Consider the following 12,596-nt stretch of genomic DNA (forward strand, 5'->3'; position numbering starts at 1 on the left):
GGAAGGAAGGAAGGAAGGAAGGAAGGAAGGAAGGAAGGAAGGAAGGAAGGAAGGAAGGAAGGAAGGAAGGAAGGAAGGAAGGAAGGAAGGAAGGAGGGAAGGAAGGAAGGAAGGGGGAGGGAGGGAGGGAGGGAAGGAAGGAAGGGGGGAGGGAAGGAAGGAAGGAAGAAAGGAAGGGAGGAGGGAGGGAAGGAAGGAAGGCAAGGGAGGGAAGGAAGGAAGAAAGGAAGGGAGGGAGGAGGGAGGGAAGGAAGGAAGGGAAGGGAGTGAGGGAAGGAAGGAAGAAAGGAAGAAAGGGAGGAGGGAGGGAGGGAAGGAAGGAAGGAAGGGAAGGGAGTGAGGGAAGGAAGGAAGGAAGGAAGGAAGGAAGAAAGGAAGGAAGGAAGGGAGGGAGGGAGGAGGGAGGGAAGAAAGGAAGGCCGCCCCCCGCCCCCCCCCCCGCTTTCGGCCCCCTTACCTTATTCCAGGGCGGCGGATCCAGCGGCGGCGGCGGCGGGGAGTCCTCCAGCGGCGGCCTCGCGGCGAGGGAGGGAGGGAGCTGCCGGGGCTGGCCTCTGGAGGCCTCCAGGGACCAGCGCCGGGCCTCTCCGCTACCGGCGCTGGCCTCTGGAGGCCTTCCGGGACCAGCGCCGGGTGCCCCGCGGCTTCCCCGCGGCCTCCGCTGGTCCCTGGAGGCCCTCCAGAGACTCTGGAGGGCCTCCAGGGACCAGCGGAGGCCGCGGGGAAGCCTTCGCTGGCCGGCGCTGGTCCCGGAAGGCCTTCCAGAGCCTCTGGAAGGCCTTCCGGGACCAGCGCCGGGTGCCCCGCGGCTTCCCCGCGGCCTCCGCTGGTCCCTGGAGGCCCTCCAGAGACTCTGGAGGGCCTCCAGGGACCAGCGGAGGCCGCGGGGAAGCCTTCGCTGGCCGGCGCTGGTCCCGGAAGGCCTTCCAGAGGCTCTGGAAGGCCTTCCGGGACCAGCGCCGGGTGCCCCACGGCCTCCGCTGGTCCCTGGAGGCCCTCCAGAGACTCTGGAGGGCCTCCAGGGACCAGCGGAGGCCGCGGGGAAGCCTTCGCTGGCCGGCGCTGGTCCCCGAAGGCCTTCCAGAGCCTCTGGAAGGCCTTCCGGGACCAGCGCCGGGTGCCCCGCGGCCTCTCCGCGGCCTCCGCTGGTCGCTGGAGGCCCTCCAGAGTCTCTGGAGGGCTTCCAGCGACCAGCGGAGGCCACGGAGAGGCCTCCACCACTGCCGCCGGGCCCCGCGCGCGGGCGGGGAAGGCGGGGAGTGAGGGTGGGAGCGTCCCTGCGCGTGCGCAGGGACGCTCCCTCCCTCACTCCCCGCCTTCCCCGTCCGCGCCCGCGGCCCACCGGCTCCGGGGCTGCCTAAACCGGGATCTTTAATGGTCCCGGTATAGGCAGCCCGGGATCCGGGATTGGGTGGCCAGATCCGGGAATGTCCCGGGAGACCGGGACGGTCTGGCCACCCTATGTGGGGGGGAAGGCTGTTTTTTGAGGTAGAGGCACCAAATTTTCAGTATAGCATCTAGTGCCTCTCCCCAAAATACCCCCCAAGTTTCATAAAGATTGGACCAGGGGGTCCAATTCTATGAGCCCCAAAAGAAGGTGCCCTTAGCCTTCATTATTTCCTATGGGAGGAAGGAATTGAATAGGTGTGCTGTCCCTTTAAATGTGATGGCCAGAACTCCCTTTGGAGTTCAATTATGCTTGTCACAGCCTTGATTTTGGCTCCACCCCCAATGTCCCCAGATATTTCTTGAATTGGACTTGGCAACCCTACCGGTGGGGGAGGGGGGTGATGGTTTCTGGATGATACAATTGTGCAGTTTATTTCTATTAGTTTGGTGCAGTGATTAAGTGTGCAGGTGTCTGTTGTGGGGGAGGAAGGTAAAGGAGATGGTGAGCTGCTCTGAGACTCTGAGTTCAGAGTGAAGGGCAGGATATAAATCCAACGTTGTTGTTGTTGTCGTCGTCTTCTTCCTCCTCTTCTTCCGCCTCCTCTTTCTCATCCTCCATTGTAATATATAATGAAATAATTCTACAGCTCATGCCCCGGTTGCTAACAGGCCACAGGCCAGGACCAGTCCACGGACCGGGGGTTGGGGACCCCTGCTCTAGGGTTGTTAACCTCCAGATGGGGTCAGGAGAACTCCTGGAATTTTGTTCAGGCAAGAGAGATCAGTTCTCCTGGAGAAAATGGCTGTTTTGGAGGGTGAGCTCTATACTCCACTGAGGTCCTGCCCCTCCCCAGGCTCCACCCCCAAAACCCCTCCCTCCCTCCTTTGATCATTACTTAGTTGCACCAGCTGAGGTTGCCAATCCCCAGTTGGGAATGGGATTCCCTGGTTTGGAGGCCCTCTCCCCACTTCAAGGTTATCAGAAAGCAAGGTGGGGTGTCCATTGGGCACTCCATTATACCCTATGGAGACCAGTCCCTGTAGAGAGAACTGATCTGCAGATAATTGGAACTTGGGGGAGGGGTGCTGTTTTTTTAGGTAGCACTAAAGAAGGTGCCCCCATCCGCCGTTATTTTCAAAGGAGGGAAGGCATTTAAAAGGCACGTGGCACCTTTAAATGTGATGGCTAGAACTTCTTTTGGCATTCAGTCATGGTTGTCACAGCCTTGCTCCTGGCTCTTCCCCCAAAGTCCCCAGATATTTCCTAAGTCAGACCTGGCAACCCTAGGTTCTACCTACACATTACAAAGTCTTCCTGATTGTTGGAGAACAACATGAGGATTTTGTATCCCATGTACAACAGGAGTTTTGTGTCTCCCAGATGCACCCTGGTTCTTTTCTGTTTACAACCACAGCATGTAGGGAGAAGTGGCTATAGCCTCCCCGCCATCACACTGTTCTCACATCCTCAGTCTGCCCCATGGAAACACTGTTGGCTTGGTTTGGAAATCATGTGTAAACCCATAAGTAATGTGATTTTTACAACAGAGCCATAGGGCAGTTTGAAAATGCAAAAATAGTGGGGTGGAAAGGAGCTATAAGTACTTCCCCCTGAGTGCTGTGGTTGCAAACACAAAGGAATCAGTGTGTGTTTGGGAGGCACAAAATTCCCATTGCATGTGTGGTAACAAGTCTAAGGTTCACCTTTGTAGGGTTGCCATTGCCACTCACCTGGTGGGACAAGAGTTCTCCTGGAATTCCAACCAATCTTCCAATAGCAGGGCTCCATTTGCTTGAAGAAAATGGCAGCTGCAGAGGGTAGATTCCACAGCACCACCACTGTAAAGTACTGGGGTTGGCGCAGTAAGAGACCAGAGTCGGAGAGTGATTTCAGCAAGCTTTACTTCAGGAACACACACACAGACTGAGCTCTATTCAAACTTCCCGCTCTTTTATACAATTCTTGCCCCCTTCTGATTGGTCCTTAACTATCTACATGGATTGGCTATTTACAGGGCCCTAAGGCCTATCAGGGTACAGTATGAGCCTAGATGTTGATTGGCTACTTATGTTTCAATCCTTCCCCTGATTGGGCACGCTTAGGCCTTCTCTGGAACCCTGGTGTGGAGTACAAGCTTTGGCTTGTTCAGCTTCCCTCCAAAAGTAACAGTTCCCTCCAAAAGTAACAGTTCTCCCATTTAAGCCTAGGACACAACACCCCTCCCCCCATAGTTCCAGCTATCAGGTGACATAATCCTGGAGATATGCCGGAGGGTGGCGGTCTCGTGTCGAGCATCGGAGCTCCGAGGGGACTGGGCGTTCCGACTCGGTTGGTGGTTCCGCGGCTGCAGAGCTGGAGACATCTGGGACGGCGGCCCCGGGAGACCTGGGTTCAGCTGCGCGGTCGGGGGTCTCCTCCTGCTGGGCAGAAGCGGGCTCCACGGAACCCTGTTCTGTGTCAGGCTCTCGGGGACTTACGTTGTCCGGATCTGGAGCCTCTGACCTTGGCTCCCCAGCAGGCAGGCGACCTCGGAGTTGGTCGATGTGTCGCCTCAGGAGATGTCCACCCTCCAAGGTCACTGCATAGGAGACCGGTCTGGTGACGTGGTCCACCTTTCCAGGGAGCCAGGCGGGGCCAGTGGTGGCATAGTTCCGTGCCCACACTGTCTCACCTGGGTAGAACCCTCTGGGGGCTTTAAGGTGTTCCGGCGCCGGTCGCCTGTCTGGGGCTCGGTCAGGGTGCAGCTTGTCCAGCAGGGTGCAGATGCGGCGGCCCATGAGGAGTTCTGCTGGACTGCGACCTGTGGAGGCGGTAGGTGTGGCCCGGTAGGCCATTAGGAAACACGCCATTTCTTTTGGCCAGTCTGAGGGGCCCAGACGGTTCAAGGCCTCCTTTGCCGTGCACACCATCCGTTCTGCCTGGCCGTTGGTGGCTGGATGAAACGGGGCAGAGCGAATGTGCCTGATGAGGTTCTTGGCCAAGAAGTCCTGGAACACTGCGGACGTGAATGCTGTGCCGTTGTCGGTGACGATGGTCTCCGGCAACCCATGGGTTGCAAAGATGGCCCTCAGAGCCGTGATGGTCGCCTGCGATGATGGCGAGGGCACCTGGACCACCTCCAACCACTTAGAGTATGAATCCACTAGTATGAGTAGAGTCCGCCCATGGAAGGGGCCAGCAAAGTCCATATGCAGTCTTGACCAGGGGGTTTGGGTGGATTCCCATGATTGCACTGGGCCACGTGGGGGGTCAGGCCTTGACACCTGGCATGTCGGGCACCTTTTAACCCAAGCCTCAATTTCTGCATCGAGGCCGGGCCACCAGACATAGCTCCGTGCGAGAGCCTTCATGCGGACTATGCCCGGGTGTGCCTCGTGCAGGGCTCTCAGCACTTGGTCTTGCAAGGGTTTGGGGATGACGACTCTGTTGCCCCATAGTAGGCAGCCTTTGTGGGTGGATAGTTCGTCTTTCCGGGCTGCAAATGGAGTAAATTCCGGCCCAGTAGAGCCCTTGGGCCAACCCCTCCCCACCCAGTCCAAGACACGGGAGAGGACTCGATCACGAGCGGAGCGGGCAGCAACGTCGCGGGCGAGCAATGGCCTGTCCGGAAGCATGTCCATCAGTAGGATCTGATGAGCCGGGGCTGGATCGGGATCCACGTCAGGCAAGGGCAAGCGGCTCAGGGCGTCAGCATGGCCCATTGCCTTGCCCGGGCGATGCACTAGGGTGTAGGTGTAGCCGGCTAGAAAAATGGACCAACGGAGGACCCGTGGGGACAACACCTGAGGGGTCTGCCGGTCCAATGCAAAGAGGCCCAAGAGGGGTTTGTGGTCCGTATAGAGGGTAAAGGGCCGACCGTAGATGTAATCATTAAATTTTTTGACACCGGCCACAACTGCCAACCCTTCTTTGTCGATTTGGGCGTAGTTCCGCTCCGCTGACGAGAGGGTCCGCGAGTAGTACGCGATAGGGACTTCGGTCCCATCAGGGAGTCGGTGGCCCAGAACTGCCCTCACGCCATAAGGGGACACGCCAGAACTGCCCCCACGCACTACCACTAAATTTTCAGCAGTTTCCTAAGCTGGAGGTGGCAACTCTTGAGCACTGTAATGTGTACTTGTGGCCTTTACTTCTTCCCTCTCCCCACCTTACCAGCTATACTGACTGCCTTAAAGGGGAAAAAGCTAACGTAGGTTCCTCAGAAGCTTATTGGGCATTCTACAGTGAGAAGATCAGTGGTGGTGGTGGGAAATAAGCGTGTTCTTTTTAAAAATCAGTCTGCCCCACAAAGGGTGTGTTTAGGCTTTACTTTCAATTCATGTGGGTTAGCAGCAACAGGCCTGGTCGGTATATCATATGACTGTGTAAACTAGAACATGACCCAGCATGTTCCGCAATGTGCTGTACAGTTGCTTGGCAGACACAGAGGTGCTCTCTGACCCCAGAAAGCTTGAGAACCCAGAAAGCTTGAGAACCTCTTCAAGAAGGGAGCCTGGCACTGGTTTCTATTAGGGCAGCTGAGCTAAATGTTTCCATGCAGTTTCCAGGTCACAGAAGGAATCTAAATCTTTCTGTTCTGAGTTTTGATCAGTGCAGTCCTAAACAGAGTTGAACCCTTCCAAATCCATTTGACTTAGATTAGATAACACCATCACTACATAGATAGGTTTGTACTTTAAATGTTGTCAATAACCAGTAGTACCTTCTTTCCCAAACGTGTTCCATAATACACTCATTTTATGGCTACAAATGCTGTCTTAAAGGGAAAGCTAACAAAATACCAGTGAAATTTCTCCCTGGTCATTTGGATCCTGTCCTTCTTGCACACAGCTCTGAAGCCCAGTTGGCACATTACTCATTTCTCTGCTTTCATTTTGCATACTGTTGTAAATAACCTTTCCAAAGGGTGGAACCTTCCACTCCACTTTACATTTCACAGCTGGGAACCCAGTTTCCAGACTAGGTTCCTGCTGCAATAAACTGACTCTTATTTTTGCAAAAACAAAAAAATCCCCACTCTTGCCCGCATAACTTAATAAATGTTATCCCCGGCTTCAACCACAGCTTTTACGTGCTGAGGTCACCCACGTGAGATGGTAGCATTTCATGATGGATGGCGGAAGATGAAATGTTTCCCAGATGGCTCTTTGGTTAAAGCAAACAACTGAGTTCATCGCCCTTCTTCCTGCCAAACTCTTACCCTGGAATGTCATTTAATTTCTGCTTTTTGACAGTACAGTTTATGTTAAAAGGAAAGAAAAATGAAAAATCCCGTCAGTTTCCTATCCTACTGTTTTTCCTGGTCAAACTCTTTCAGGTTTTTTGCTAACTCATTCTAAGCTCCTCACTACCACATAAGCAGTTATCCCCAAAGGACCTCTGAGGCCAGATGGTACTATCCCGGCACACAACATTTTGGCATGCCAAGCAACTGTGCTGCCCAAATCCATGCGCCAAGAGTTCCTGATCTATAACCAAAATTGCTAGTGCAAGTAGAAAGTTCTTTTTATATTTTTGTATAGTTTATTATTTTTGTTGGAAGTATTCCCAAAACACTGTACTATAACTGACCATTCTGAAATCTTTGTTACTATATGTGAAGTGTGCAAAGCCTTATCTGAGACCTTCATCTTGAATGGAGTTCTCTTCCTTAACATGTACTTGGACTATACAAAAATTTTACAAACCCTGAAATTTCATTAAAATACTTGGCATGCTGTCAGCTTTGTTGATTTAGTTGCTTGACAGTTATGTTGATTGGAGAACTGTAGGATCCTAATGGTGCAATCCTAAGCAGAGTTGAACCCTTCCAAGCCCTTTATTTGTATGTTTGCTTGTTTGTTTCAGTTTCTATCCCGCCTTTCCCGCAAGCAGGCTCAGGTCGGGTTACAACATTGGTTTAAAACAATCACTTTTAAAACTATAAAACTTTAGTCCCTAACAAGATGGCATTCAATATTAAACTATTTCTGTGGTGTGATGTGGTATTTGGCTTCTGGACACAAACTAGACATTTCAGCCCAACTCTCATTCCCCACCCACAGTCAAACAGCAACCACAAGGGACTAATTTCCCAAGCATTGCAAGGGCCCAGTTTGGACTGTAACCACAGCATGGGGAGAAGGGACTTCAGTCCTCCCACAACACTGTCCCTCCATTCAATATTGTCCCACAACACTGTCTCTCTGTGGCTCTAGGGGCATTATTTACCCCAGGGGGGGAACCCCAACCCAACTAATTAAAACGTCATGTCTAATTTGAACCATAGTTTAGCATTTCACTAAAAGTCCCATATAATAATAATTGTTTCCAAGTCACAACCAATTGATGGTTTTCAAGGCAAGAGTTGAGCAGACGTAGCCTTCCTTTATGTTGCAAGTCTGGTCTTCCTTAATGGTTTCCCATCTAAATACCAACCATGGCAACCTCTCATGGGGTTTTTAAGGTAAGAGATGAGCAAAGGTGGTTTGCCATTGCCTTCCTCTGCATAGCAACCCTTGTTTTCCTTAACAAACTATGGTATTTCCAAATACCAAATATGACCACCCTGCTTAGCAGCCAAGTTCTGACAAGCTTGAGCTACTCTGGGGTATTCAGGCTGCTACAAAGAGACTTATGCTTGTATATTTTGAAGATATGCTAGTGTTTGGGGATCCATGTGAGAATAGCGCCATGTACACTAATCAGCAGCACAGCAGAACAATAGGATTCCACTAAGTTTGGTAACTGCTCACTGCCAATGACACAGAGTGAGTTTTCCAGGTTCTAGCACATGTCAGCCTGCCATCTATCCAAACATCCAACATAAGCTCATGTAGGTGCACACTTCAAGAGATCCAGTCAGTCAAAGAATTGCAAGATAAATAAATTATTTTTGTGAGTGTGGAACCAGCCAAAAGACTGGATCATTCTTGTTTTTGAAAACACATGTCTCTGGAGAGCACAAGCCACAAAAAGTAAGGGATAGCTTCCAAGCATTATTTACCTTAGTGGAACTGCAAAAATAAGTGATGCTCTGAAATGACATCTGAGAATCAACAGAGCTCTAATAATGTCAGCTTTAGTTAAAAGACTGATAGGACAACAACTCTATCAATTTCCCATCACAGAGATAATTGTTCCTTCCTCAAGTCCTTAATCAACTCACACATACCCCTTTGTCACTTATGAATAGTTCTTTGATTTCCTACTCTAAAGAAGCTCATTCCACATCAGCTCCTATGACTGCACATTGCAAGGAAAGAGCAGTAGATGTGGGCAAGCTGTTGAGAGAGCTTGTCTTCCATTTCAGATCTACCCATTGTGGAATCCCAGCATCCCCCACCACCCAATTTAATCTCTCAGTGCTCCCGCCAATGTTTAGTTTCTTAAAAGACATAATTTCAGACAAATATGCCAGTGTCACATTTTTTTCACCTGGAAGTCCTGTTTCCTAATTTTATATTTGTGCTGGTGAGCTGCGTTGATGCACTCTGTATATGTTCAGATGCATCCTAATGTGTGTTGTTACTCCACATACTAACATCACAAACAAGCTCTCGGGCCAAGCTTAAGCTCATCTTAAAACTTCATTTTCATAATCAGCTTTTGCTATTTTTTTATATCACATCAATTACCATTCATTCCCCATTCCTACATCAGAGAATGGTACTGAGATTTTGCCAAAAAGAATAGAGGATTGCAATTGACCTCCTTAGCAACTTTAATCCTTCCCATCTGATGGTGTTGAAAACCCTTTTGTCCCGTTTTCTCTCCACAAGGCAGAGATCTGCTTTGTGTTCTCAGACAGGTGGAAGCTGGTTTGTTTCTTTTCAAGAGTCTTATCTGCATTCAACAACTTATTGGAGTCATTCTTACAAAATGCCACCACCTCGGAGCTTTGGAAGCCCCTGCCTGGTTGGGCTGCTCTTGATTTGTCATGGTGGATTTCCTTTTGCTCTTGGAAATGATCCCTGGGCTTTAAGCTTTTAACACTTGTAAGTCTTTGGTCTGAGGTAGCAGATAAACCAGGACAAAAGGAACAACTCATTCGGAAATGTTTTAAAAGCTGCAGCCTCTATGCGTAATTTGTACAGAGGACAGAGAACCAAGGAACAGATAGCCTGATAATCCTCAGTGCCTTGGAAAAATACCCACAAAAATTACTTGCCCAGGAAAAAAAAAATCCCTCTATTAATCTGCTGCTTACCCACATGTACTTGCTTTTGTTTTAGTCATTTATGGCATCCTAAAGTCCTCGACTAGATTGGAGAGGCCAGAAGAAGTGGCAAGCGGGCATCTTTCCCTCCTGCTTGGAAGTCTCCACCCTTTGGTTCTACCGTTGGGCTATGCTCTTAGACAGCAATTGTCTGGAGCAAGTAGATATCTCCTGCAAGTAACCTGGCAAGGAAGCTTATGTACACTGATAGAGTGAGCTGTATAGGATGGAATCAGTCAGCCTTTTTACTATGTCTCACCCCTCCATATTTTACTCCACCATGGAGTCCAGTGTTTCTGCTGGGACCAGGGATGAATGGAGCCTACACTGTTCAGCCTAGTTCATCAACTGTCTGCTAACCCTTTCAAGATGAGAAGAATGTTCAAGGAACATGGGCACAGCCTGGGGAATAAGCATTAGGCAGCTGCTTGAGGAAATAAGTTTACATGATGCCTTTTTGTACTTTAGCATGCTAGTATGAGTCCTTTATTATAAGGAACTCCAGGGCCTTTTTTGTAGAAAAAGCCCAGCAGAAACTCATTTGCATATTAGGCCACACACCCCTGACATCACCATTGTTTCACACAGGGTTTTTTCTGTAGAAAAAGCCCAGCAGGACATTATTTCCATATTAGGCCACACCCTCTGAAGCCAAGCCAGCCGGAACAGCGTTCCTGTGTGTTCCTGCTCAAAAAAACCCTTAGGAACTCCATTCTAGACCAGATAGAGATAACATTCTAAACCAGAGGTTCCCAAACTTTTTCAGTATGGTGACCTACAGGTCCAAAGTTGAATTGTATGTTGACCAGTGTTCCCTCTAAGCTGAGTTAGTGTGAGTTAGCTCACAGTTTTTTAGCCTCTGGCTCACATATTTTTGTTTTAGCTCATGAAAAATGGCCCCAGAGCAAACTAATTTATGCTGTAGCTTACAACTTTAATGCTAGTAGCTCACAAATTTAATCCTAGTAGCTCACAAAGTAGAATTTCTGCTCACAAGACTCTGCAGCTTGGAGGGAACATTGATGGTGACCCCTCCAAGGCTCGTCCAAGGGTTTTGGGGCCCTAAGCAAACTTGGCACCCATCTAGTTCAGCATTCCATGGCTTTCCAAACGTTTTTGAGAAACCAACAATTTTCACACAGAGAGTCCACCTGCCCCACCATAAACCCCAAGCAAGTGGCATTCGGACATGAACAGCCTTTGCATATGCAGATAACATTCCAACCCTTCACCACCTTTTCCCTTCTCCCTTCTCCTTTTCTTCTTCTCTTAAGATGGGGATGAGGGGAGGGGCTGTGGCTCAGTGATAGACCATATGCTTGGCATGCAGAAGATCCCATGTTCAATCCCTGACACCTCCCATTAAAAGGACCAAGCAGTCTGAGACACTGCCTGAGACCCGAGAGCCACTGCCAGTCTGAGTAGACAATACTGACCAGCGTTCTGATTCAGTATAAGGAAACTTCATGTGCTCAGTATTCTAAGAAACTTACTCTAAGTAACCATCAAGACATGTTTTATTCAATCAACATGCGTATGCAGTGAAGAAAAAAATCCCAGCTAATGTATGTAATGGAAGATACTGTTTCCAGGGTCAGATCTTGGTTTCCAAAACACAAAAGAGGGCAATGCAAAGGGCAGGGTGGCCATTAAAGAGCACTGGTCCATGATGCACTTGCAGAGGATTTGCGACTCAATTTTGTGTCCTGCCTCAAAGGATGGGAAACAGTGCTCTAAACTAACTAGGATGGGCAGCGATGCAGGAAAGCATATTTACTAAAATAAATAAATATCCTGTTCTCATGGTTGCAAGATGGAGTGAGAGAGACAAGGTAGCCAGAAGACGAGAAGAAGAGATTGGATTTATACTTCCCCTTCACTACCCAAAGAAGTCTCAGAGTGGCTTACAATCTGCTTTCCCTTCTCCCCACAAAAGCCACCTTGTGAACTAGGGGCTGAGAGAGCCCTGACAGACACTGCCCTTGAGCAGAACAGCTTCTGACAGAGTTATGACTGACCTGATTCATGTGGAGGAGTGGTGAATCAAACCTAGGTCTTCCAGATAAGAGTCCTCCCAGTTAAACCAAACTGAAGGCAGATTCCCTAAGAGTAGCAGTCAACATATCATAGGGATAGCAGCAGAGCCAAAGAAAGGAAGGGATGTAAAGGTCTTGACCTATCGATCACTCTGACTCTTTGTAGTCCCCCTTTGGAGTCTGAGGCTAAGAGACAGCAGAAAGTTCTTCACTTCTAGTACAACTAATAGCTTTTTTAAAAGAGCTAAACATTCAAGAAGCAGGGAAAATTTTGCCCCTTGTTTTTCTAGTGGCTGGCCTTAAAATAAGGAAAAAAATGGATAAGATCGTTCGCTCCCCCCAGGGTTAATTGGCTATCCTCCTAGATTTAAATGTACTGTCCTGTCTCTGATAATAGAGTCATATTCTCTTAAAGCAGGGATGTCAAACATGCAGCCTGAGGGCCAAATTAGGCCCTCAGAGGGCTCCTATCAGGCCCCCAAGCAACTGGCTGTCATCTGCTTTCTTCTCCTTCTGCAGCACAGCTTGCTTTGCAAGGCTTGCTCAGTTGCACAGGAACCAAAGAGCAAAGTATCTATTTTCTCTATTGGCTGAGTCTTCCCTTGGGGAGGAGGTGGGGAGGCAGAGCTTGCTTTGCCAGCCTCTCTCAATTGCACAACAGAGCTACTGAGCCAAGCCTCTCTTCCTTCTATTGGCTGAGGCTCTTCCCTCTCCTGGTCCCCTGGGGAAGGAAGGAAAGAGCCAGAGCTTCCTTTGCCCAGTTCCTTGGATCCCATGGGAGAGATACACAGAAAGCATCTTTAAGACCAATGAGTGCTAATGTTTTAAGCATGTTTTATTTCAAGTTTTTTTAAAAAATCTTTAACTGTGTTTGTCTGTGTCCTTTATAAAGTTTATATCTCTGCTACCTAATGTTACATAGCTACACATATGGCCCGGCCCAACATGGCTCAGCACAACAAGGTCTCATTTA

General features: G+C 49.5%; 1 protein-coding gene across 1 annotated transcript in view; it reads left to right on the plus strand.

The window, feature by feature from the left end:
• LOXL2 (lysyl oxidase like 2) overlaps nucleotides 1-12,596 on the plus strand; it is a 123,367-nt gene that overhangs the window by 71,943 nt on the left and 38,828 nt on the right. The gene's annotated exons all lie outside the window — the stretch shown is intronic.

Source organism: Heteronotia binoei, chromosome 12, assembly GCF_032191835.1.
Source record: "Heteronotia binoei isolate CCM8104 ecotype False Entrance Well chromosome 12, APGP_CSIRO_Hbin_v1, whole genome shotgun sequence".
Taxonomy (NCBI): Eukaryota; Metazoa; Chordata; class Lepidosauria; order Squamata; family Gekkonidae; genus Heteronotia; species Heteronotia binoei.